The 26,741-nt window shown below is 36.4% G+C and overlaps 1 protein-coding gene across 3 annotated transcripts in view; it reads left to right on the top strand.

Annotated features, from left to right (window-relative positions):
• The window catches only part of KATNBL1 (katanin regulatory subunit B1 like 1), a 50,951-nt gene that overhangs the window by 11,136 nt on the left and 13,074 nt on the right, over positions 1-26,741 (top strand). The window lies entirely within an intron of this gene.

Below are 26,741 nucleotides of genomic sequence, written 5' to 3' on the forward strand. Positions count from 1 at the left end.
ACTCCCATTTACCATTGCAACACAAAGAATAAAATACCTAGGAATAGGGAGACAAAAGACCTGTATGCAGAAAACTGTAAGACACTGATGAAACAAATTAAAGATGATACCAACAGATGGAGAGATACCATGTTCTTGGATTGGAAGAATCAATATCGTGAAAATGACTATACTACTCACAGCAATCTACAGATTCAATGTGATCCCTATTAAATTACCAATGGCATTTTTTATAGAACTAGAGCAAAATATCTTAAAATTTACATGGAGACACACAAGACCCCGAATAGCCAAAGCAGTCTTGAGGGAAAAAAACGGAGCTGGAGGAATCAGGCTCCCTGACTTCAGACTATACTACAAAGCTACAGTAATCAAGACAATATGGTACTGGCACAAAAACAGAAACCGATCAATGGAACAAGATAGAAAGCCCAGAGATAAACCCACACCCCTGTGGTCAACTAATCTATGACAAAGGAGGCAAGGATATACAGTGGAGAAAAGACAGTCTCTTCAATAAGTGGTGCTGGGAAAACTGGACAGCTACATGTAAAAGAATGAAATTAGAACACTCCCTAAAACCATACAAAAATAAACTCAAAATGGGTTAGAGACCTAAATGTAAGACCAGACACTATAAAACTCTTAGAGGAAAACATAGGAAGAACACTCTTTGACATAAATCACAGCAGGAAATTTTTTGATCCACCTCCTAGAGTAATGGAAATAAAAACAAAAATAAACAAATGGGACCTAATGAAACTTCAAAGCTTTTGCACAGCAAAGGAAACCATAAACAAGACAAAAAGACAACCTTCAGAATGGGAGAAAATATTTGCAAATGAATCAACGGACAAAGTATTAATCTTCAAAATATATAAACAGCTCATGCAGCTCAATATTAAAGTAACAAACAACCCAATCCAAAAATAGGTAGCAGACCTAAATCGACATTTCTCCAAAGAAGACATACAGATGGCCAAGAAGCACATGAAAAGCTGCTCACCATCACTAATTATTAGAGAAATGCAAATCAAAACTACAATGAGGTATCACCTCACACCAGTTAGAATGGGCATCATCAGAAAATCTACAAACAACAAATACTGGAGAGGGTGTGGAGAAAAGGGAACCCTCTTGCACTGTTGGTGGGAATGTAAATTGATACGGCCACTATGGAGAACAGTATGGAGGTTCCTTAAAAAACTAAAAACAGAATTACCATATGATCCAGCAATCCCACTACTGGGCGTATACCCAAAGAAAACCATAAATCAAAAAGACACATGCACCCCAATGTTCATTGCAGCACTATTTACAATAGCCAGGTCATGGAAGCAACCTAAATGCCCAATGACAGACGAATGGATAAAGAAGATGTGGTACGTATATACAATGGAATATTACTCAGCCATAAAAAGGAACGAAATTGGGTCATTTGTTTAGAAGTGGATGGATCTAGAGACTGTCATACAGAGTGAAGTAAGTCAGAAAGAGAAAAACAAATATCGTATATTAACGCATATTTGTGGAACCTAGAAAAATGATACAGTTGAACTGGTTTGCAGGGCAGAAACAGAGACACAGATGTAGAGAACAAACATATGGACACCAAGGGAGGAAAGCGGTGGTGGGGGGGGCGGTGGTGTGATGATTTGGGAGATTGGGATTGACCTGTATACCCTGATGTGTATAAAATGGATGACTAATAAGAACCTGCTGTGTAAAAAAAAAAATAAAATTCAAATATTCAAAAATAAAATAGAGAAAGAGGTTAACACTTCCCAATTAATTTTATAAAATCAGCAGAAAGTAATGCCAAAAATCTGACAAAGCCATTAAAAAAAAAAAGAAAGGTAGTGACTTACAAGGAAGGTAAGCAGAGTACAGAATTCATGTTTGGCAGTTTTACAATCAAAATGCCAAAATTCAAAATCAGCTCAGCAAATAAAGACCATGTGCATTTGGAAAAGTTTACAGTCTCTCTGTGGTAAAGTGATAAAGTGGTATGAAAATAATAATACCTACTTCACTGATTTGGAATTAAATGAGTAAACACGTGTGAAGGACTTAAGAGTTCCAGACATTTAGTAAACACTCAAGAAATGTTAGCCATTAAAATTACCTAAGATCCCATAGCTAGATGGTGACAGAGTAGGGAATTCAACCTGTCTTACTGAGAACAAGGAAGAGGGTAGGTGTCATGCTACCCCGGGATATGTAAATAGCACGTGTGTGCTCTAACTCCCCAATAAGCAGAAGGAAATGTCAGAATATTGTAAATTGTAAAGTCCTATGAACATACAGTATGATACTCTAAAATACATGTGTAAAAATGTGATGCATCATCTTTATAATTAAATGTTGCTGTTTAAAAAAAAAGCAAACTAAAACATGGTATTGTTTATTGTCAAATTTTCAAAGAGAAAAATTGATAATACAGAATCTTCTGTTATCCGGAGTGCTGATAGTGTTCATTCTCTACCTCTTTTGGCAGGAGTCTGAATCTAGAGGATCTAGAGGGTAGCTGTCCATTTCTGCCCCATTTGCCAAGCTTACGTAGTTACCCAGTGTAGAAAATATAAAAATTTAAAATAGGAGTTTAAAAACATTGTTTCTATGAAAACTAATTGGAATAGTTTGGATAGACTGGATGAAGGCAGGTGACTCAAAAACTTGCTATCAAATGCAGTGTAGGTTAGAAAGCTGAAGGTAAGTGAAGAAAATCGAACAGCTTAGGATTTTGCACTGATAATGCTTTGTGAGTATCATTGAGTTCTTGAGCCACTTTAAAGAAATCCAAAGTAAAAATCATAGATGATGCTTATGCATTATTTTTAGATTTTAAATTAAAATGTTTAAGGTGTATGTGTACATCTGTCACTTTTTTTCATGAACCCTCATTTTAAGTGGTTTTTTAAATCATTTTAAAAATAAATTTATTTATTTATATTTATTTTTGGCTGCGTTGGGTCTTTGCTGCTGTGCGCAGGCTTTCTCTAGTTGCGGTGAGCGGGGACTGTTGTTTGTTGTGGTACGCGGACTTCTCATTGCTGTGCCTTCTCTTGTCGTGGAGCACGGGCTCTAGCTGTGCGGGCTTCAGTAGTTGTGGCACGTGGGCTCAGTAGTCGTGGCTTGCAGGCTCTAGAGCGCAGGCTCAGTAGTTGTGGCTCACGGGCTTAGTTGCTCCGTGGCATGTGGGATCTACCTGGACCAAGGCTCGAACCCGTGTCCCCTGCATTGGCAGGCAGATTCCTAACCACTGCACCACAGGGAAGTCCCTTTTTAATCATGTTGAACGACCAACCATCACTCCCAGTCACATTATATGAAAGGGCTCTTACTATATATTTTAAGAGCTCGGAAACCATATTTTTCAACCCAGTAATATGCTTATCCAAAGGAAGTAATCAAATGGGTACAAATATTTGTGTATACAGATATTCATCAAGTATTTTCTGTAATAGCAGAAATAAAAACAAACAGCATCCATGTGATAAAATATATATTAATTTAAATCATTTTCAAAGAAACGTTTTCATATGTAGGAAAGTATATCTTAATGACAAAATGCAACATATAAACCTAACAGCATGAGAGGAGAAGCACCAGAATATTATTGGTGGTTGAATTACTGGTGATTTTTTATTTTAATTTATTTTAAACTAAGTAACATTTGTAATGAAATGCAAAATTTGGTATAAAGGGGGTTTAAAGTAAAAAGTTTCTCAGCCGGTCCCCAGCTTTGCAGTTCACCTCTGTGGAAACATTCAGTGTTTGCTGGAATATTCTAAAGTGAGAGAGATAATTTTTATCAACGTTTATTTCTGATTTTTTTTCTTTTATGCAGCACACTTCCTTCTACTCCCAAATCCAAGGATGTGGAGTGAGGGAGGGAGGGACAAGACATCGTCTTCCTGTGCACAGTTGTTTCTATCCCTTTCCCCCTCCCCTGCCTCTTTCCCAGTACTGTTGTTGAGACAAAGCTGACTGCATCTACAGTCATTAGAGGAAATAACGCCTCTAGCCCAAAGAGCAAGGACATGGCATTTTAACTATATCTTTGATAACATTGCATATATACATATAGCCCACATATAAGCTTTGCTCACTGAAGTAGTCTAGTATCTTATCTAGTTCTTTTTTTCTTCTTATTTTTTTAAAATTATATTTTGGCCATGCTTCGCGGTATGTGGAATCTTAATTCCCCAGCCAGGGATCGAACTTACGCTCCCTGCAGTGGAAGCACGGGGTCTTAACCACTGGACCACCAGGGAAGTTCCTCTTATCTAGTTCTTATAACATGTAAAATTTTAATCATGTAGAAAAATAGAGAGGATGGTATCATGAACATCCCAATTACCCAGCTTCAACAGTTACCAACATTTCTTGTTTTATTGATTTTCCCTTTATCTGTGCAAATCTTGTACATCATCTCTTGTACATCATCTGTATGATGTATGTATCTCTGAAAGACTCTCTTAAAAAAAAGACATCACAATACCATTCAACTAGAAATAATTAATAATAATTTCTTACTCTCATACACTGCTGTTGGGAATGTAAAATGGTACAGCTTTTAAAAGATTGGCAATTTTCTTAAAAAGTTAAACATAACACCTTCCCTATGACCTAGCCATTCCATTCTTTAGGTATTTACCCAAGACAAATGAAAGTATCTGTTCATACTAAAACTTGTACATGATTATTCATAGCAGTTTTATTAGTAATAACCAAAACTGGAAACAACCCAGGGATCCATCAGCAGGTGAATAGATAAACAAATTGTGGTACATCCATACAATAGAACACTGTATTGCTCTGCAATAAAAAGGCATGGACTATTGATACATGTAACAGTGTGGATGATTCTCAAAATAATTATGTTGAGTGAAAGAAACCATCTCCCTCCAAAAAAAGAGAGTATATACTGTATGATTCCATTTATATAAATTCTAGAAAATGCAAAGTAGTCTGTAGTGACAGAAAGCAGATGAAGTGGTTGAGGAGAAATTAAAAAGGGGCACAGGAAATTTCTGGAGATGATGGGTAGGGTCACTATTGATTGTGTTAATGGTTTAATGGGTGTATATATATACATACACACACTTTAATTGCAGTTTTATTATATGTTAGTTATACTTTAGAGTTATAAACAAAAATTATCCTTAATATCACATATCCAGTTGATAGTCAAGTTTCCCTGATTCTAACACATCTTAACAGGTTTTTTTTTCACTAGGACACATACTATATTCAGTTGATACAGCCTTTTTTGATATGTAGGTTCCTCCTCTTCTTTTTTTTTTTCCTTGCAAAGTATTTGTTGAGGAAACTGAGTTTTTTGTCCCAAAGAATTTCTGTATTCTGGATTTTTTATAATTACATCCTCATGGTAGTGCTTAGCAGATTCCTCTCTGTCTAGTGTATTTCTTTTAAACTGGTAGTTGGTAACAGGTAGTTGAGGCTTGATTATGTTCAGGTTAGATTTTTTGACAAGCATACTTAATAGTAGTGTTGTGTAGTATTTCCTATTGTATGTATCACATCATCACGAGGCATATAATGTCTGGTTGTCTCCTTTGTAATGCTAAAGTTGGTTAGTGATTTAGATGTTGTCAGCCTGATCTATCCGTTATAAAGTTCCCCATCAGCTTCTGTATCTTTTTTTGCTTTCTATTCATGCTCAAATTGAACAACCATTTCTGGAGAAGAACTGAAAATATGGAAACAAGGAAAGCTTTAGATTCTGATTTTTTGAGTACATAAGAGTTTTAATTTTTTTTACTATGGTTGCTTAATAGGAGCTTTCCTTCATTTCATTTTCACAATTTCCTGTTTATCTTCAGGACTCAGATCTAGTGTAACCTGAGATACATTTCTGGGTATTCCACTACCCCTCAAATTAGATGTACTGCTAATGCTTTTTTAGCAACGTGTACTGTTTCTCTTGTATAGCATTTATTATTTTATTTTTATTGGCTTTCTTTCCCACCAGGCTATGAGCTTCTTGAGAAATAAGGCATACACTTATTAAACTCTTGACACATAGTAGATGCTCAGTAAATGCATGCTGAATTAAATACATATGCTTTCTTTCCTTTAATCATCTAAAAAAATGAACCTTAAAATACTAGTATACTTTGATTTGTGATGATATTCATATGCTCACTGTTGCCTTATTGATTTTGTCTGGATGATTTGTCCATTGATGTAAGTAGGGTGTTAAAGTCCCCTACTATTATTATATTATTGTCAATTTCTCCCTTTATGTCTATTAATACTTGCTTTATATATTTACATGCTCCTATGTCTGCAAGTGTTTCTTATTCTTTTGGAGTAAGGCAGTAGTAAAACATCTTCACTTTTACGGATCAGTAAAATGAGGCTCTGATGTTCATGTAGTTGGTTAAGTGGGAAAGCTGAGAATTTGAACATGGGTCTGTTTGACTTAATCTTTTAGCTACACTAGCCTTTTAAGATTGGATGAGTCTCTAATTTTTCACCCAAATAATGAGTTGTGATTCCTACTGCATAGTGAGCAGAAAGATTTCTAGAGAGCTGAGTGAGACAGGAGGAGCCTTGAGGCCTTTGCAGAGTAAGCTTTTAACTCCCACTAGCCTCCAAGTGAGAGTACTCACCTCCCATTATCGCTCAGGGAGGGCACCGAGGGTATCTTGTGTCCTCAGGGCTGGACACAGCCCATATGGATTAGTAGAATAAAGAGAAAACCAGAAGGCGAGGCTTTAGTAATCATCTTTCAAAACAGATATATATATTCCAAATGCCTTGAGGAAGGTTTCTGGAACCTCTAGGCCTGAAGTGTGGATCTCAATATCTTGGAGAAAAAAGAATGGATGTGGGCCCCGAGCCATATTTCTCAGTTCCATCAAGTGAGTTCTGGGTGTACAAGGAGGCTAGTGAAAAGCTATTAATGACATGTGCTCTGCACTCCAGTTTTTTAAAGTCAGGTTATTGAGGTATTATTTACGTGGGCTTCAACATATGCACAGTTGTATAGTAACTACCACAGTCAGGATATAGAACATGTCCTTCATCACAAAAAGTGCCCTCTTTTTCCTTTAGAGTCAACATCTTCTCCCAGACTCTGGCAAGAAACTGATATTTTTGTTTCCCTATAATTTTGCCTTTTCTAGAATGTCATAAAAACGAGTTATAGTATGTAACCTTTTGAATCTGGCTTCTCTCATTTAGCATAATATGTTTGAAACTTATTTGTGTTATCATGTTTTTCAATAATTTGTTCCCTTTTTTTGCTGAGTAGTTGATGCAGAAAATCAATCTAGGGAAGTAAACATTTTAACTGGGGCAGGTTGGGGGTGACAGTGCATCCCAATTTGCTTGGGGTAAACCTGGTTTATGTCTGTTGACCCAGAGTAATTTTTAATAGTATTTCCTTTTACTCTCAAATATGTCCTAGTTTGGATGATAAATTATATGGCTGTTGTAAACTGAGTGACAAGATATGTTCATAGTTCATTGCTCTATAGTGTTGTCAGTTTTGCCTTCCAAAATACCAGAGTTGTATATATTTATATTTCATATAAATATTTTGAATGGTAACTTGCATGTAATCTTATTTTGATCTTCACAAGTCTCATTTTGCATTTGAGAAAACTGATTCAGAATAGAATAAATGATTTGCCAAAAATCATGAGATTAAAAGTGATAAAACCTGCATTGTCTATCTACACATTTACCCTTAATATCTCATATTACTTGAGAGACAGTATAGTGTATTGGTTAAGAGTGGAGGCAATGGTGACAGAATGCCTGGGTTCCAGTCCTGACTCTTACCGCTTTTTTGCTGTCTGACCTTAGGCAAATTATGTAATCTTTCTGTGCCTTAATTTCCTCGTCTATAGAAAGGGCATAATATGATATAACTACAATGCCTATGGCTAGCATGTGGTAAGCTTTTGATAAAGGCTGCTGTTATTTTTAATGATATTACCGTTCTTTCATTAACACCATTGCAATAGAACCTCCCTCCCTCAACAAAAAACCTCCCTTTCCCCCATATAAAAAAATAGTATGGAATGTTTTGCTCAACTTCCTTTATAATTAAAAAAAATTATTAATCTCTGATAGCATGGTACCTGATTATGGAGGTCTTCGATATTTAGATAACTATTGATAGTTTAGTCTTGATGTAGTAAATCAATTCCACAAACTCTGTTCCTTGGTACATCTGCATCTTTCAAATTTTATATGTATTGGTCAAAATTTTTAAAATTTTTTTAAAGTAGGATGGTGGCTAAGTTTGGGAATCAGAGTTAAATAAAATTATGCAGGCTCCTCAGAGCCTTTTTAATGTATTTAATTTCCAAGAAGCAGATTTAACATCTAGCATATCTAAACTTATGTGAACAGAGTAAAACATCGATTAAAATCTATGTGGATACTCTAAACATAATTTGGGAAATTCTGTAGTAAACAGGAGGGACCTTTTAGAGATTTGGGGGTTTTGCCATCAATACCATAGCTTGCAAAGGTTGATTTATAGGAACCAGGAAGAGACTGGAGGCAGGAAAATCAAATAATTCATATAGTAATTAGGCTTGAAGTGATAGGGCTATCATTTTGACACTGGGAAAGGAAAGGTCCAAATGGGTCCGTGAAATATTTTGAAGAAAGATTCAAGAAGACTTAGTGATTGATTGGAAGGAAGGAGAGGGGAGTCAAAATAACTCCTAGGTTTCTAGTCTGAGAGAAATTTGATGGCAGTAATTTAAAATTTGGTAGCTAGGAGGGGCAGCTAGTTGTCCTGATGTAGGAAGAGATTGAAGAGGTTTGTTCTAGATGTGTTGACTTTGACCTAGCAGTGGCAGATCAAGAAGTCAGATGCATAGAAGTTAGAGGAGAGTCAGGGACTACAGAAATAACTGAAGCTATGAAAGCATATTTTTCCAATTTTAGTGTAGCGAGAAGAGAGTTGTTGAAGGAAAAGGAACCAAAAAGGAGAAAGGGAACAAGGAGAGTCAAGATAGTGCTGTGTCCTGTGATCAGAAAGATTGAGGGTGGGAAAGATGAAGGGATGAAAAAGCTAAATGGTGATGAAGAATGAGCAAAGTCTGTAGAGTTATCGTGGCTGACCTAAGTGGGCATCATCAATGCTCCAAAAGGCTCCCTTATAGCTTCAAGTAACTTTGAAGGTGCAATTTTTTCAGATAAGAGGGCAGAGTAAAAACAAGGTTATAAAGGGTTAAAGAGAAAATGGAAACTAAAAAGCACTCATTGTAGAAATTTGGCAGGAAAGAGAAGTAGAGAAAGAGTATAGAAGTTGAGAGGGGAAACCTGAGCAAGTTTGAAAGCAGAAGGAGAGGAATCAGTTCAAAGGGAGACATTGAAGATATAAAAGTGTGTGCGGGAGCTAAGTCCCAAGTGAGGTGAGAAGGTGAGAATTGAGAAAGTTAGATGGAGTTGCCCTAATTTTGGAAAAGTTAAAATAAATTCTTCCCTAGAAATGTTACCTCTATGTGGTGGCATTTACACCTTTCTCACTTTTTTACTATAAGGTAGTTATATAATTTAGCTGCCTTTTGTAAGATGGTGACTTCATTAAGTTAGAATAGTATTCATATTATGAAAATAGTTCATATTCATTGTAGAAAATAGAGAAATGTGTAAATGAAGGAAAAAACCTACCTATAATTCCACCAGCAATAAATAACTTCTGCTAATTATTTTTTTTTGTGTGTGTGTGGTACGCGGGCCCCTCTCACTGTTGTGACCTCTCCCGTTGCGGAGCATATGCTCCGTTCGCACAGGCTCAGCGGCCATGGCTCACAGGCCCAGCCGCTCCGCGGCATGTGGGATCCTCCCAGACCGGGGCACGAACCCGTGTCCCCTGCATTGGCAGGTGGACTCTCAACCACTGCGCCACCAGGGAAGCCCGATAGCGCTCTTGAATGGATTGATTATATATATACATACAGCTTTTGAAACACCAGAATTATACTGTACATTCAATTTTCTGTCCTGCTTTTTATAATACTGTTATTTTTTGAACTTTCTTCCACGTCACAAGACATTCTTTGAAAATAGTGTTTTTAATATTCCATTGTAAGCACTGATCCCATTTGAGTCAGCTTTGGCATTCTCAATTTCTTTTTTTATCACCCTGTTTTTTAACTTGATCCAAATTCCATTATTCATCTTAAGTGCTAGATAGCAAAGCATTTATTGAGAGGCTGGTAGCTGAATTTTGGAGGAAAGAATCAGTATCCCCAGGCCCTAAAGATTGCCCCAGAAAATCTCATCTTTACCTTCTGTTTTTCTCCCCTGCACTGAAATTCTTGAGAGAAAAAGTCCACGTTCATCCTTCCCTTTCATTTTTTGTGGGGCAGCTGTGTCATGGGGAAACTTAAGATTTGTCCTTAAGCCCTATAAATTCCCTGCTGGGCGCTAGAAAAGAAAAAGTTACCCTTATAGGACGAGGGAAGGTTGGAAAGTAGGGCTCCCTTATAGTTTACGTTCATTTGTCCCTGTCTTGTCATCTCCTCAGAAAAATTAGCACTCTCATCTTATTTGACTTTTTTGGCTATTCAGGATTGAAAATGTTCACTTTATTGTAGTTGGGAATGAATTGGATTCAATTAATGAAAACAGAGATGTGGTAGAATGGCATAGATTCTGTGCCGTACACTCTGTCACTAACCTAGTTAGTGTCTTTGGGCAAGTTACTTGATCTCTCAGGGTGAAAAAATTAGGCTGAAGCTTTAAATTCGAAAACCTCTTTTTTTACTTATATATTTTATTACTCTGCCATAGTGGTCAGTTTTCAGCCTCAAGACTCTTAGGGAATACAGTTCACGCCCTTTGTGATAGTGAGAGTTGACTCTATGGTGGTGATTGGAAGAGAATCACTTATACCAGGAATACTAATTATTCAATATTATAATTCTTTGTATAACCATGCTTTGCTTTCCAAGGCAAGGAATGAAATTGCCTAATGAAATTGTAGAGTTAAATACAGTGCAAATAATTGATGTACTGTAGTATATTGATGTAAAAAGAAAGCTTAAGTTAATTTGATCTTGAGCTGTAACTTACTAGAGACAAAAGTCCAGACATGTTTCATTTCTGTATGATGAGCTTTTCTCATTGTCGTGAGTAGACAGGGAGTATCTATCTAAGTAACACTTAGAACTATTTAATCTTTTGATTTGGTAGCCATTGTAATAGATTATGTCAATAGATCCCTTTTCACCTTTCTAGTAGGAGATAAGTATTATATAAAGGGAATTCATCCCTCCAACTCCTTCTACATGCCACTATTCTTCTACCTTCTCAAGAAAATACCCATAAAAAATCACTTTAATGTCTTGATTTAAGAAAATATGCACTATATCCAAATTCAGAATAGTTATCAGTTAGTACTTTTTTCGCTTCTCAATATCTCCTAGCCCTTGCTTTTATTCTCTTAACGCCTTGTTTTCTTTTATTCTTTTTTCATTAAAAGATTTGTCCTTTCCAGTTTCTGTAATCACTGCCTTCAACCACTCTTAATCCCACTGCAGATTATTCTCTTTGTGTGTATTATCAAGTGGCACTTAGAAAACACCTAGAAGCCTCAATAATTGCTTTAAACCATTTGAATAGCACTATCTTATGCTCTTGGGGAAAAGGATGTTATTGCCCAAGAAAGGTGCTACCAAATGCATAAGACATAAAGCAAAATGGAATTTGTAGTGTAAAAAATCCTTTGTAATGAGACTTTAACTATTAGAACTTTGATAATTTCCTTCTCTTTTTTAAGGCTTTACTCAAGTATAATTTACATACCATAAAATTCACCTTTTTAAAATGTACAATTCACTGTTTATAAGTATATACAGAATTGTGCCGTTATCAACCCAAATCTAATTTTAGAACATCTCCATCGCCCACCATAGAGCCTTGTGCCCATTGGTAGTTATTCCCACTCCCAACCCAGCCGTAGGCAACCACTAATCTACTTTCTGTCTTTATAGATTTTACTTGTATGGGCATTTCATATAAATGGAATCACATAATATGTGGTCTTTTGTGTTTGCCTTATTTCACTTAGCCCAACGTTCATGCATATTGTAACATGTATTAGTACTTCATACCTTTTTGTTACTGAGCAATGTTCCAGACAGATATACTACATTTTGTTTATTCATCCACTAGTTGATAAACATTTGAGTCCTTTCCGCTTTTTGGCTATTCTGAATAATGTTGTATGAACATTTGCATACACGTCTTTGTGTAGATGTAAACTCTCATTTCTCATGAGTAAATACGTAGGAGTGGAATTGCCGGGTCATATGGTAAGTCTATATTTAACATTTTAAGAAACTGCCCAGCTGTACCGTTTTATATTTCCCATGGTAACGTGTGGGAGTGCCAGTTTCTCCACATCCTTCTCCACACTTGTCACTGTCTGTCATTTTTGTTGTAGCCATACTGGTGGTTGTGAAGTAATATCTCATTGTCATTTTGACTTGCATCTTTCTAATGATGTTAAATCCTTCGCTCTTAAAAAAATGCAACCTTGTTCTTTAATAAACTATTTTAGGGAGTTCCCTGGTGGTCTAGTGATTAGGATTCTAGGCTTTCACTGCCATGGTCCAGGTTCATCCCCTGGTTGGGGAAAGTGAGATCCCACAAGCTGTGCAGCACAACCAAAAAAAAAAAAAAAAACTGTTTTAGCCTATGAATAGATGAATATTTTTCCCATATGAAAGGGGGACAGCCTATCAATAAATAAATGCTATCTTCTAGAGGAAAAAATATTCAAATCTACAGACTTAATACATATATACATACACACGTTTGTGTGTAATAAACAGGGTTAAATCTGTGGATAAAGGATTCTGGTAGTCTGCTATGAAAAAGTTAGGCTAAAGACTAAAGGTGAAAGTTGTTTCAATTAATTATCATTTTTACATAGTATAGAATGGAGATTTTACTAATTCATTCAGTATATACACATAGAGCACTTTCTATGTGTCAGGCAGTGTTTTAAGCCCAGGGAATATAGCAGTGAACCAGCAGGCAAGATCCCACTCCTCATGGAGCTTACATTTTAGTGGAGAAGACGTATGATAAACAGACAAATAATATATGTCTAGTAGTGTAAATGTTATGAAGAAAAATAGGATAGGGTGAGAAGATAGAAGTGAAAGTAGGTGCTATTTGAGAGGAGAGGTCAGAGAAAGCACTCTGAGGAGGGCATATTGGAGCAAGAACCTAAAAATGTTGTAAGGAAGAAAGCCATAAGAATATATGAGGGGAAAGCATTCCTCAGATAACAGAGTAGCAAACACACAGAGCCTTCCTTGAGATGAGAAATTTTGTAATCCATCATCCGCTGATCAGGCAAATTTAGGCCTCAGTAGACATAAAACAGCTTTGGTACATTAGACCAAGTTACTTACCTTCCCAAAACTTTATTTTTTTAAAAAAAAATGAGGATTGTAATTTCTGCATCAGAGATTGTGCTGATGATTAAATGAGGTAACTCAATATAAAGCAGCCACAGTTCTATGGTATAATGATAGTAACTGTTATTTTCTTGGAAATTGTTGTTATTGTCACACTACCCATTTTAAGCTTTCAAAATTAGTTTTCCAACTACTATTCTGTAGTAAATTTTTTTGTTTAAAAATTTTTAGGATCTTAAACCAGATACTACCGTCTTAGAAATGTCATAGTCTTAATGAAACAGGACTATTCCTCCCAGCTTACAACTATTATGCTTTCAATTATCATTCTACTATATTTATTTATTTTAAAAATATGAATGACATTGAGAACTCTCTCTTTCAATTACTTTAATTTCCTAAGGTTTGTTTGTGATAGAGACAACTCCAGGTTTATTGATGAGTTGGATTCCAAAAAGTTGACTTTTTATTGGTTGTTTAGTAATCAGATTACATCTTTGACAGAAACAAAGGCCTACTCTAATAGGTGATTAGTTTCCAAGCTTAGGCCTTAATAGCCTGTTTAGAGCTGATCCAGTAGTACTGTTAATTGGATTTCTATGGGAAAATGTAACTTGAATCCAACTCAGGATGCTAAAAATACTTTCTTTAATTTAGCATCTTCGTATAAGAAAAAGATGGAGGGAGGCACCTTGTAATAAATGCCTGTTGTATATAGTGGATTTAAATTTATTCTTTGGATACCTATACTGGTAAATAACCAAGTTATTCCCACCTTGTAACCTTGTACAATATTGAGATATTTGGTATTTTTCCTTAAGCTCTCAGTTCCTCCTACCTGAATCCAATCCGTTATCAAAAGTCCAATTTAAGCCTTGCTTCTTCCCAAGCCTTTCCTGATCATGGTGGTTTTCAGAAATACGCTCTATCCCTCTTTGAACTCATGTAGAACTTAATTTTCTATAAGTTTAGTCTGTATATTATGTGAGGTATACAGCCTGGTAGAATTAGATAACTATCATGTGATTATGTCATGTGTCTCTAATAGAGTAAGTTTCTTAAGGGCAAGAATATCATCTTTGTTTTCCTTTCATCATTTTGCTTCATTGACTCAATTATTTGTTTTAAATACTATATTGACTGTTCAAAACTTGTAAGCAGAACTTTATTTTCCCATAAATCCAGACACCGTTCTTAATATATTTGTATCAGATTACAAATTAATTCTTTTTTAGTAAGTGGATTTTAGAAATCTCTTCAAAGCAGTGCTCAGTTCTTTGCATACTGTATTTTTTTTAATGTATGCCTAATTCGTATCTCTTAGAATAGAGAAAATGAATTAGCTAGTTCCTCTCATGTATTTTCTTCTAGTCTCTCCAGTTTCATAGAGACTTAAAGCAGTTCGACATTTATCTTCATCTTTTTGACTGTGTATCTTGCTCATTTTTACTCTGTTGAGAGGGAAAAGTTTTGACTACCATTGCAATTTCCCTAGATACCTAGTTTGAATTCAGAACTTTTTGGTGGGGGAGGGAGTGCTAAAGTAAATGGTAATGTATTTTTAATTTCAAATTGCACTTGCTCATCGATGATATATAGGAATGTGATTGACTTGTATTTTAACCTTGTATTCTGCATCCTTGGTGTGATCACTTACTAGTTCCAAAAGGTTTTGGGGTTTTTTTGTTTGTTTTGGTCTGTTCTTTCAGAGTTTCTACATAGATGATCATAGCATCTGTGAACAAAGTTTTTTTCCCCCTTTCCAATCTATATATCTTTTCTTTCCGTTTCTTATTGCATTAGCTAGGACTTCCAATATGATATTGAAAAGCCGTGATGAGAGGGGACACACTTGCCTTGTGCCTAATCTTAGCAGGAAAGCTTTGAGTTTCTCACCATTAAGAGTGATGTTAGCTGTAGGTTTTTTGTAGGTGCTCTTTATCAAGTTGAGGAAGTTTCCCTCTATTATTATTATTATTATTATTTCCCCCCCCCCGGTACGCGGGCGTCTCAGTGCTGTGGCCTCTCCCGTTGCGGAGCACAGGCTCCGGACGCGTAGGCTCAGCGGCCATGGCTCACGGACCCAGCCGCTCCGCGGCATGTGGGATCTTCCCAGACCGGGGCACGAACCCGTGTCCCCTGCATCGGCAGGCGGACTCTCAACCACTGCACCACCAGGGAAGCCCTCCTCTATTATTATTTTAATGAGAGTATTTATCATGAATGGGTGTTGAGTTTTGTCAAATACTTTTATGGCATCAATTGATATGATCATATGACTTTTCTTCTTTAGCTTGTTAATATCATGGGTTACATGGATTGATTTTCAAATATTGAACAAGCGTGTCCCTGGGACAAATGCCACTTGATTGTGGTGTATAATTCTTTTTTGTATTGTGAATTCCATTAGCTGATATTTTGTTAAGAGTTTTTATTTACAGCCTTGAGAGATATTGGTTTGTAGTTTTCCCTTTTTTGTGCTTTTTTGTCATATTTTTGCATCAGGATAATACATATTAGCTTCATAAATTGAATCGGGAAGTCTTCCTTGCTCTTCTGTTTTCTTGAAAAGGTTGTGTAGAATTGGTGTTCAGTCTTAAACATTTGGTTGAATTTTCCATTAAAATCATCCAGGCTTGGAGATTTCTAGTTGGGGAGTTTTAAAATTATGAATTGTTTCCTTAATAATTACAGGGCTATTCAAGTTGCTTATTTCATATTGAGTGAGTTGTGGTGTTTCTTGAGGAATTGGCCCACTTCTTTTAACTTGTCAAATTTATGTTTGTAGAGTTGGTTGTGGTATTTTCTTATCCTTTCAATGTCTGTAGCATCTATAGTGATATCTCCTTTTCATTCCTGGTATTGGTAATTTGTTTTTTTTCCTTTGTCAGTTTCCCTGGAGGTTTGAAAATTTTTTTGACCTTTCAATGAACTAGTTCTTTGTCTTGTTAATTTTTTCTGTTGTCTTTCTGTTTTCGGTTTTATTGATTTCTATTATTTATTATTTCCTTCCTCTGCTTGCTTTGGGTTTATTTTGCTCTTCTTTTTCTAGGTTCTTGATGTGGAAGCTTAGGTTATTGATTTGAGACTTTTCCTTTTTATGCATTTTAGTGCTAAAAATTTCCCTGAGCACTGTTTTAGCTGTGTTCCACAAATTTTAATATGTTAAATTTCCATTTTCATTTTGCACAGTGTATTTTATTGATTTCCCTTGAGACTTCCTCTTTAACCCATGAACTTTTTAGAAGTGCACTGTTTGGTTACTAGGCGTTTGGAGATTTTCCTGTTATTTTTCTTTTATTGATTTTTAGTTTGATTTCATTGTAGTTGGAGAACATGCTCTATATGATTTCGCTTATTTTTTTTTATTTATTTTTTTAAGCAGAGGTCTTCTTAGAAGCCCATATGATTTAAATTTATTTATTTATTTATTTATGACTGTGTTGGGTCTTCATTTCTGTGCGAGGGCTTTCTCTAGTTGTGGCAAGCAGGGGCCCCTCTTCATCGCGGTGCGCGGGCCTCTCACTATCGCGGCCTCTCTTGTTGCGGAGCACAGGCTCCAGACGCGCAGGCTCAGTAGTTGTGGCTCACTGGCCCAGTTGCTCCGCGGCATGTGGGATCTTCCCAGACCAGGGCTCAAACCCGTGTCCCCTGCATTGGCAGGCAGATTCTCAACCACTGTGCCACCAGGGAAGCCCTATTTTTTATTTTATTTTATTTTTTTTGGCATCTTGGAGTTTGATGTGTTTATATATATTTTTATTGAAGTATAGTTGATTTATAATATTGTGTTAGTTTCAGGTGTACAGCAAAGTGTTTCCATTATACATACATATATATCAATTTTTTTTTCAGATTGTTTTCCCTTACAGGTTATTACAAAATACTGAGTATAGTTCCCTGTGCTATACAGTAGGTCCTTGTTGATTATCCGTTTTATATATAGTAATATGTATATATTAATCTCAAACTCCTAATTTATCCCTTCCCCCACTTCCCCCTTTGGTAACCATAAGTCTTTTATGTCTATAGGTCTATTTCTGTTTTGTATATAAGTTCATTTGTATCTTTTTTTTTTAGATTCCACATATAAGTGATATCATGTGATATTTGTCTTTGTCTGACTTACTTCACTTAGTATGATAATTTCTAGGTCCATCCATGTTGCTGCAAATGGCATTGTTTCATTCTTTTTTACGGCTGAGTAATATTCCATTGAATAAATATCCCACATCTTCTTTATCCATTCCTCTGTCGATGAACATTTAGGTTGCTTCCATGTCTTGGTTATTGTAAATAGTGCTGCAATGAACATTGGGATGCATGTACCTTTTCAAATTGTAGTTTTCTCTAGATACATGCCCAGGAGTGGGATTGCAGGATCATATGATAACACTATTTTTAGTGTTTTAAGAAACCTCCATACTGTTCTAGATAGTGTCTGCACCAATTTACATTCCCACCAACAGTATCAGAGGGTTCCCTTTTCTCCACACCCTCTCCAGCATTTATTATTTGTAGACTTTTTGATGATGGCCATTCTGACTGGTGTGAGGTGATACCTCATTGTAGTTTTGATTTGCATTTCTCTAATAATTACCAATACTGAGCATCATTTCAATTATTTCAAATTGTTGTGGTTTGTTTTATAACCTAAGATATAGCCTATCTTGGTATATGTTCTGTGGCATTTGAAAATAATTATTCTGCTGTTGTTGGTGGAGTGTTCTATAAATATTGATTTGATCCTATTGGTTGATGATGTTATAACTTTGCTGCGTTTCTGTCTATTTGTCCTATCAGATGTTGAGAGGGGTTATTGAAGTCTCCAAGATTATTGTGGATTTGTCTGTTTCTCCTTTCAGCCATGTCAGGTTTTTTTTAATAATTAAACTTTATTGAGCTCTAATTCACATACCATACTTCACCCACTTAAAGTATATAATTCAATGACCTTTAGTATATTCACAGAGTTCTGCAGCCATCATAATCAATTTTAGAGCATTTTCATCACCTCCCGAAAGAAACCCCATACCCATTATAGCACTGCTGGACAACCACTAATTGACTTTCTGTCTCTAAAGATATGCTTATTCTGAACATTTCATATAAATAGAATCATACAGTATGTGATCTTTCATTTCTGGCTTCTTTTCTTTCACTTAACATAGTGTTTTGAGGTTCATCTATGATTGACCATATATCAGGACAAAAATTCATTTTTATGGCTGGATGATATTCCATTGTATGGATTTTATTTATTTACCACATTTTATCCATTCATCAGTTGATGGATGTTTGGATAGTTTCCAATTTTTAGCTCTTACGAATAATGCTGCTGCTATGAACATTTGTGTACAAGTCTTTGTGACAAGTTTTATTTCTTTTGGATGTATATGGTCATATGGTAACTCTTTTTAAACTTTTGAGGAGCTGCCAAACTGTTCTCCAAGGTGACTGGATCCTCTTACATTCTCACCAACAGTATGGTGTTATCTGGGCTTTTGCATTGATATTCATCAGTAAAATTGGTCCATGGTTTTATTGTGCAATCTTTATTATATTTTAATAACACTGGTATACTGGCTTCTTAAAAGAATTTGGAAGCTTTTCTTATCTTTGGAACCACTCTAAGTTACTACCATAGTGCTACATTACAATAATTTTTACCCCTTTATTTTAGAAGTTATGATGAAATTGTATGAATTTGGATTTAGAATACTCTTTAGCCATATGTATAGACTTTAGTTCCAGGTACCAAATGTCTGTATTTTCAAAAGGGGAATTTAAAGAGGGTGCCACTCCAGAGAAGTAATAGTGGACCCAAAGACAGAACTGATTAAGAACATTCCCCACTGGATCACCAAGGGAAAGCAGCAACATCACAGATGAACCAAAATAGTATTTCATTCATATGTATTCCTTCAAACAGATTATCTGACCAACCTTGTTGATTTTATCCTGAAATAAAATTAATTTACATTCTAGTCTAGGAATAAGGCTAGGAGAAAGGTGAGGGAGAAATAAAATTAGATCTCAATGAAATTTTTACCCCAGAAGATCTGTAAGATTGATCAACTACATACAGTTGAGAGTTGACTGTAGGTGAGATCCTATCCTTTCTTTGTAAGTACATTATGTATATAAAATAAACAAGAGAATACGGTGGATGGAACTGGCTTTAATGAATGGAAATCTGGACAACTTTAAAACAATGAGCACTACAGTATTTAATGAGAAACTTTCAGAGAGAACTCTAATTCAGTAGTTCCCAGGTGAGGTCTTCAGACCAGCAGCATGAGCATCACCCAAGTGCCTGTTAGAAATGCAGAGTCTCAGGCCCCACTTCAGTCTTTCAGGGGATGGGGCCCAACAGTCTGTATCATAGGGAGGTCCACAAATGATTCCGATGCTAAAGTTTGAGAACTGCTGCTCCAGCTTATCACTTCTATGTTTCTAGGCTGACTTTAAAGCTGGTCCCATCCTCTGGCTCCATGTTTTTACCTGTAGTTTAGCCGAAATAAACTTACTTCAGAGTCCAAAAGGAAGACATTTGCCTAATTTTAGGAGCCCCTGTGTTGGTGACCAGAATATTCTATACTGGTTAAGGAGGACTGGTAAACAGTTTTGAGACCTTGGAATGTAAGGTACTAATGAATTATTTTACTAATTATGTTTTCCATTTCAAATATCTCTGATTCTATGATTATGTAAGCTGATTAACTTACATAGTAGCAAAACAAAGTGACAAATTATGCTAATTTAATAGCAAATTACAACTATGTGCCTTTTGATATGAAATCATAAAATTAATTATTCTTGGTGTTTTCATTTACCTTTCTTCTTTTTTCTTTATTTTTCAAACTTATAAACTTGCAAGCATAGTGCATTTTAACAGAGGAATTTTGCTATTTCTTGCCAATTTCAAATTATAACTTCCAGCCTTGTCAGTTTTTGCTTCATGTATTTTTCACCTGTGTTGTTTGGTGTGTACATATTTAAGATTGCTATGTTTTCTTGATGGTTTGACCCTTTCATTTTTATTTTTTTATAAATTTTATTTATTTATTTTTGGCTGCATTGGGTCTTCGTCACTGCACATGGGCTTTCTCTAGTTGTGGTGAGCAGGGGCTACTCTTTGTTGCAGCACGTGGGCTTCTCATTGCCGTAGCTTCTCTTGTTGTGGAGCACAGGCTCTACGTGTGCAGGCTTCAGTAGTTGTGGCACGAGGGCTCAGTAGTTGTGGCTCGTGGGCTCTAGAGTGTAGGCTTAGTAGTTGTGGCGCAGGGGCTTAGTTGCTCTGCGGCATGTGGGATCTTCCCAGACCAGGGCTCAAACCCGTGTCCCCTGCATTGGCAGGTGGATTCTTAACCACTGTGCCACCAGGGAAGTCCTGGCTCTTTTAAATTAATATTTGCGTGATACATCTTTTTCTTCCTTTTACTACTTTCTTTTTTCTCCTGTGATGAGAACTTTTAAAGATCTATTAGGATCTTTCTTCTATGTTCTACTTTCCTTTATCATTATATTTGAAATGAATTTCTTATAGACAGAATATTGTTAGGTCATATTTCTTAATGTACTCTGCCAATCTCTGTTTTTTAACTGATATGTTTAGAGCATTCATATATAATGTAATTATTGATATGTTTCTGCCATTTTATTTTTTGTTTATGTTCTCTCCATTTTTTTGTTTCTTTTTTCTTGCCTTCCTATGAGTTATTTGTACACATTTTAAACATTACATCTCAATTTATCTATAGTAGTTTTTACTATGTTTCTTAATAAAACAGTAGCAATAGCTTCTAGCAATGGTTCTAGGTATTATGTTACACATCTATAATTTATCACAGTCTACTGATGGCATCATTTTACAAGTTTGAGTAAAGTGTGGAAACTTTACCTCCCTTTATATATCCCTTTGCCCTTCCGCACTTACAACATAGTTGTCTTAAACATTCTTCTACATATACTTTGAACCACATCAGATAGTGTTATAATTTTTGCTTCAAACATAATTTACCTTATAGTTTTCTTTTTGTCTCCTTGATGTTCTAATATTCCTTCTTTAATTTCCTTTTATTTGAGAATGTCTTGGTTTCTCCTTCATTCCTGAAGGATATTTCCTCCACATAGGAGATTCTGGGCTGACAGTTCTTTTCTTTTGTCACTTGAAACATGTGCCACTGCCTTGTGACTCCCTCAGTTCTCTCCATCTCCTCTCTAATGAGCCCCAGGTATTATAACTCAATTTCATTTATGTGATGACTTCTCCCTTCAGTCTGTTATCCCGCTCCAATTGTTGTCATGTACTCCTGGTGCACAGCCATCATCCTGGGATCTTTGTTCATAACCATCATGAGAATTCCCTTCTCATTTCTCTTGTTGGCTCTCCATTTCTTGTATTTCTCATTTTTATTATTTCTCAGATTGCTGCATGAAGAATTTTTTTTGGAACTTTGAATTTCTGAAGATTTTTTTTCCTACACTTGCACTCAGGTGGTGACTAGTCTGGATATAAAATTTCAAGTTTCCTAAGAATTTTGAAGGCATTGTTCTATGCCTTTATCATTTGTATGTGACTTAGTTTGGATTTTAGGGGGAGTTTGTTTATTTGTTTATTGTATGTTTTCCCCTTCTCTGGCTTCTCTGGTGCTCTGAAATGTGACAATGTGCCTTGTAGGTCTATTTTCATCTGCAGTGCTGACCCTCAATGTGCCCTTTCAGTTTGGGAATTCATGGCCTTCAACCGTGAACAGTTTTTAATTCTTTGCTTTCTTATTTGTTTTTTTCTGTACTCTTTCTGAAATTCTGTTTATTTGAATGTTGGTCTCTATAAACCAATCCAGGTTCTTTTAAAAAATCTTTTTACCCTACGTTCTAGGAGATACCCTCAACTTCTTTTCCAACTTCTATTGAGTTTTTCTGCTATCTTATTACATCCTATTTTTAATTTCCAAGAGTCTTTGTCAGCTTGTTTTTTTCTCATTTGTGTTTCATGGATGCAATTTGTTCTTATCTCTAGAGGATTTTTTGAAAGTTGCGTTTATTGAGATGTTTACATGCAAAAAAAAAAATCATGCTATTAGAGTTTTGACAGGTAACTACTACCATAATCAAGATATAAAAAGTTCTTTGGGGACTTTGACCATCACTGATGTCAGTATTTTTAGGAGTGTGTGTGTGTGTGTGTGTGTGTGTGTGTGTGTGTGTGTGTGTGTGTGTTTTCCTCTGGGACTGATCAGAGTTCCCAAAGAAGCATCTTCAGTACTCTTTCCCTGGAGTATTTAAGCCTGGCTACAAGCCTCTGTGAGGCATGTGGTAGAAAGAAGGTTAGAGGTCTTAACATTTAGTATGTAAACTTTCACTTGATCGCCCTGTTTAGAATATGTTCCTCTCACCCACATTTGTGCCTGGTGTTTCCCATCCCAAGGACTCTGTTTTAGATTTTCCATACAATAAAACTCCAGTTTTTTACTGAAATGGGGAAGGGGATCTAGGACTCTTAACTGTGTCGTAAATGGACATTCATTCATTGTACTTGTTCTTAAGCCCACCTTTATCCCACTTTTTGAGGTCCTTAGTATTGCCAATTTCTGAACCTTTGGGGGATTCTGCTTTTCACCTTTCCTCACTGATGCTTTAGGATTTTGCTTTCTCAGATCTGCTAAGTCATTTACCACTTATGCTTTGCAGTTTCCAAAATGTTGTTGCCATTGCCTCATCTTCTATTCTTTGCCCTTATGGGGTTTATGCCTTTAAAATCTTCTTTACTGTCATTGTAATAGGGTTTCAGGGAAAGGTAAAAGTAATTGCACGTGTTTAGTCCATTATCTTTAACTAAAAGTCCCCCTTTCTTTCAAAGACAAAACAAACAAACAAAAAAGCTTACCTTGTGCACAGAACCCTTTATGATCTAGCTTCTGCCTATCTCTCCAGCCTCATTTCTCACTCTGCTGCAGCACACCCCCAGCCTAAGCTCTAGTCACATGCATCTACTTAACACATTGCCAGGCAAATCATGTTGCTTCATGCCTTTCAGTTCTACACATGCTATTTTCTCAATGTGCTAAGACTTTTCCTCAGTGGAGATTTGCTGACTTGCATGGGTGCCCCTCTGTCAGAGTGCTTATTGTATTACTGCAATTATTTATTTACTTTTTTAAAAGTCTCATCCTAGAGGTTTAGTAACCTGGGGGCACAAGTGGATGGGCTGTCCCTGAATTAGCCGCAAGAAATCGTAAAATACCCTGAAATTGATTGCAGAATTTCCTGTGTTCGTGTATATTTTTGGAAAATTCTCTAAGACAGATTTTTTTTTTTTTTACTAAGAATGTGTATCAGAAAAACCTGTGGGGAGGGGCAGGGAGGGAGAGGGAGGGAGAGGGATGGACTGGGAGTTTGGTGTTGGTAGATACAAACTATTACATTTAGAATGGATAAACCACAAGGTCCTAATGTGTAGCACAGGGAACTATACTCAATATCCTGTGATAAACCATAATGGAAAAGAATATTAAAAAAGAATGTCTCTATGTGTGTAACTGAGTCAGTTTGCTGCACAGCAGAGATTGCCACCACATGATAAATCAACTGTACTTCAATAAAAAATTTTTTTTAATGATAAAAATACCTGTGGGGCTTTTTAAAAATATAATTGTTTTGGGCTTTTTTCCTGATACCTGCTGAGTTATAGTCTGAAATTAGGGCCCAGAAAGATGTATTTTCAGAAAGCTTCCTAAATGATTCTTTTTTTTTTTTTTAATTTATTTTTTTTTTACATCTTTATTGGGGTATAATTGCTTTACAATGGTGTGTTAGTTTCTGCTTTATAACAAAGTGAATCAGTCATACATAAACATATGTTCCCATATGTCTTCCCTGTTGCGTCTCCCTCCCTCCCACCCTCCCCACTAAATGATTCTTTAGAACAGGATCGCTGTCCGTCATCTACATTAACTCCAGGGCCTGGCATATAATGAATGCTCAATAAATGTTTAAAACAAGAATGAGGGAGGGCTTCCCTGGTGGCGCAGTGGTTGAGAGTCCGCCTGCCGATGCAGGGGACACGGGTTCGTGCCCCGGTCCAGGAAGATCCCACATGCCGCGGAGCAGCTGGGCCCGTGAGCCATGGCCGCTGGGCCTGCGCGTCCGGAGCCTGTGCTCCGCAACTGGAGAGGCCACAACAGTGAGAGGCCCGCGTACCGGAAAAAAAAAAAAAAAAAAAGAATGAGGGAGAAACTTGGTTTTCAGGGCATGACCTGAAGTAAATTTGCTATGTGAAACCTGAGTGCAAGTGGGAAAGTCACTAACATCCTCTGTTACATAAATGAAGTCACAGCATCTATTTTCTGCCCTTTGGATATAATTGGAGGAGCAAAAGAATGTGGGTTATATTTTTCAAAGATGGAAGAAAGCTAGCTGCACGAATGAAAGAAAAATTTAAAGGTTGGGCATAAAACAAGTCAGATATATATAGTCTGATTTTGGTTCCCCTGGCTGCTTATGGTTGTATACGACCCAGTGATTTGCTTCCAAAAATTTAGGCTTCCGTGCATTTGAATTTCAAGATACCACTACTATTAGACCTGATTTCATAAACTTTAATAATATATGGCTAGTGATATGGAAAATGGGGAGATTGACATGTTGTGTTGGCAAAAAGTACATGCCATATTATTGTAACTGGTTGCAACTTAAGAATGAGAACAGAAAGAACTTTACTGGAATCCCCTGCCTTGTGCTTCCTCTATGTTTAAGGCTTTTAAAAAATGTATAACTTAGAACTACATTCATACCTCAGAGATATTGCAGGTTTGGTTTCAGACCACCTTAATAAAGCAAGTCACACAAATTTTTTGGTTTCCCATTGCATATAAAAGTTATGTTTACACTATACTATGTGTAGTTTATTAGGTGTGCAGTAGCATTATGTTTAAACAAATGTACATACCTTAATTTAAAAATACTTTATTGCTAAAAATTGCTAGCCATCATCTGAGCCTTCAACAAGTCGTAATCTTTTTGCTGATGGAAGGTCTTGCCTCAGTGTCGATGGCTGCTGACTGATCAGGGTGGTGGTTGCTGAAGTTGGGGTGGCTATGGCAGTTTCTTAAAATAAGACAGCAGTGAAGTTTGCTGCGTCAATTGACTCGTCCTTTCACAAATGATTTCTCTGTAGCATGCAGTGCTGTTTGATAGCACTTTACCCACTGCAGAACTTCTTTCAAAATTGGAGTCAGTCCTCTCAAACCCTGCCGCTGCTTTATCAACTGAGTTTGGCAATATTCTATATAAATTCTTTCCCGTCATTTCAACAGTTTTCACAGCACCTTCACCAGGAGTGGATTCCATCTCAAGAATCCATCTTCTCTGCTCATCCAGAAAAGGCAGCTCCTCATCTGTTAAAGTTTTATCATGAAACTGCAGCAATTCAGTTACATCTTCCAGCTCCACTTCTAATTCCAGTCCTCTTGCTATTTCTACCACATCTGTAGTTACTTCCTCCACTGAAGTCTTGAACCCCTCAAAGTCATCCATTAGGGTTGGAATCAACTCTTCCAAAATCCTGTTAATGTTGATATTTTGACCTTTTCCCATGAGTCACAAATGTTTGTAATGACATCTAGAATGTTGAATCTGTTCCAGAAGTTTTTCAATTTACTCTGCTATAGCCTTACAAAATATATTTCGTAAATAATAAGACTTGAAAGTCAAAATTACTCCTTGATCCATGGGCTGAAGAATGGATGCTCTGTTAGCAGGCATAAAAACAACATGAATCTCATTGTACATCTTCATCGGAGCTCTTGGGTGACCAGGTGCATTGTGAATGAGCAGTAATATTTTGCAAGGAATCTTTTTTTCTGAGCAGTAGGTCTCAACAGTGGGCTTAAAATCTTCAGTAAACCATATTGTAAACACATATGCTTTCATCCAGGCTTTCTTGTTTCATTATAGAGTTCAAGTAGAGTTGATTTATCATAGTTCTTAAGGGCCCTAGGATTTGGGGAATGGTAAGTGATCACTGGCTTCAACTTAAAGTCATCAGCCACATTAGCCCCTAAGAAGAGAGTTAGACTGTCCTTTGAAGCTTTGAAGCCAAGCTTTGACTTCTCTCTTAGCTATGAAAGTCCCAGATGGCATCTTCTTCCAACAGAAGGCCGTTTCATCTCCATTGAAAATCTGTTGTTCAGTGTAGCCACCTTCATTCATTATCTTAGCTAGATCTTCTGGATAACTTGCTACAACTTCTACATCAGCACATGCTGCTTCACTTTGTACTTTTATGTTATAGAAATGGCTTCT

This window comes from Lagenorhynchus albirostris, chromosome 1 (assembly GCF_949774975.1).
Source record: "Lagenorhynchus albirostris chromosome 1, mLagAlb1.1, whole genome shotgun sequence".
In the NCBI taxonomy this organism is placed as follows: domain Eukaryota; kingdom Metazoa; phylum Chordata; class Mammalia; order Artiodactyla; family Delphinidae; genus Lagenorhynchus; species Lagenorhynchus albirostris.